This window comes from Gekko japonicus, unplaced genomic scaffold (assembly GCF_001447785.1).
Source record: "Gekko japonicus isolate JY-2015 unplaced genomic scaffold, Gekko_japonicus_V1.1 scaffold305, whole genome shotgun sequence".
Taxonomy (NCBI): Eukaryota; Metazoa; Chordata; class Lepidosauria; order Squamata; family Gekkonidae; genus Gekko; species Gekko japonicus.
In genome coordinates, this window is record NW_015165839.1 from 325,627 (window position 1) to 326,154 (window position 528).

A 528-nucleotide genomic window follows, 5' to 3' on the forward strand; every position below is an offset into this window, starting at 1 on the left:
TCCCTCCCTCCCTCCCACCGGCTCTCCGCCTGCCAAGCTCCAAGGCGACAGGCCCGCGTCGTGCCCTCCTCCTCCTGCCGGGTTCCCCTTCCTCCTTGACCCCTCTTTGGCACGGCTCCGCTCTTCTCTCCTTCCCGGCGACATCCATCACTCTGACAAGAGCCCTCCGCCGCTCCTTTGCCATTTATCACCAGCCCAGCCCCGGTTGCCAGACTGCCAGCAGGAGGAGGCTGCGGAGGAGGGGGGGATGGAGGGAGGCAGCCCCTCCAGGGACATGGAAGCTGGGCCGAGGCGCATCTCCTTCCCCCTTCCCCCCCCTCTCTCCAGGCTGAAAACCAGGCTTGCCAACCTCCAGGTGGGGCCTAGAGACCCCGCTGAAGTTACAGCCGCTCTCCATAAGCACATAAGAGGAGCCAGTATTGGATCAGGCCAAAGGCCCATCCAGTCCAACACACTGTATCACACAGTGGCCAGAAATACCAGGTGCCATCAGGAGGTCCACCGGTGGGGCCAGGACATTTAGAAGCC